The sequence below is a fragment of the Elaeis guineensis genome, chromosome 11, assembly GCF_000442705.2.
Source record: "Elaeis guineensis isolate ETL-2024a chromosome 11, EG11, whole genome shotgun sequence".
Lineage (NCBI taxonomy): Eukaryota > Viridiplantae > Streptophyta > Magnoliopsida > Arecales > Arecaceae > Elaeis > Elaeis guineensis.
The window spans coordinates 16,479,788-16,480,683 of NC_026003.2; positions in this window are offsets into that span (position 1 = coordinate 16,479,788).

Consider the following 896-nt stretch of genomic DNA (forward strand, 5'->3'; position numbering starts at 1 on the left):
TATGCAACCCAAGAGGGGGGTGAATTGGGTTTTAAAAATTTTAGGCTTAACTAATTACTTGTAAAAATTATATATCAAAAAGCTTGATGAATGAGGAGAGAGACTTTAGTTTGAGATTAATTACTTAAAACAAGAATGCAAGGATATAATGGAGAATTAAAGAGAAACAATAAAGCATGCCACAAACACAATGATTTATAGTGGTTCGGTGCCAACCTTGCACCTACATCCACTCCCCAAGCTCCTACTTGGGAATTCCAATCCACTATACTTTGTATTCAACCCGAATACAACCGTCGGAAACTCCGACACTAGCTATCCCAAGCTAGTCCACTTGTTTCTCGGGTACAAGCCGACCCAATACACTCCAATTTCAGGTTCGGATCAACCTTTCCTTGTTTTGGAAACCCTCCAAAACAAAAACAATTACTCAAAGATAAAATCAGTTTAGAGCACAAATAAGTACAAGAATAGCTCCTTAAGTGAGCGAATATAACAATAAATACGCTTTACTCAAATGAAGAAGCCCCTCTTGGATTTCCTCAAAGTGGATGAGAGATGAAGTAAATGCTTGAGGAGTTGGTGAGCTTGATTGATGGCTTCTTGAAGGCTTTTAAATGAGCTCTTGTATGATGTTGAGTAGTTGGCTTGAAAAACCTTCTCTTGAATGCACTTGAATGCCCTCTTGAATGCTCTTGATTTTCTCTTTTCAAATCACTTGAATGCCTCTTGGATATTTGGATCTCTCTCCTCTTTGTTTTCCACCTTTTGAAACCTTTTATAGCCTTAAGAGACAAGGAAAACAAACTAGGCAGAAAAAGAGCCGTTAGAGCACAAAAAGAGATTAAAAAGCAACCAAATCTGGTCAAAAACTAGCCGTTACAGGCAAATCCCGT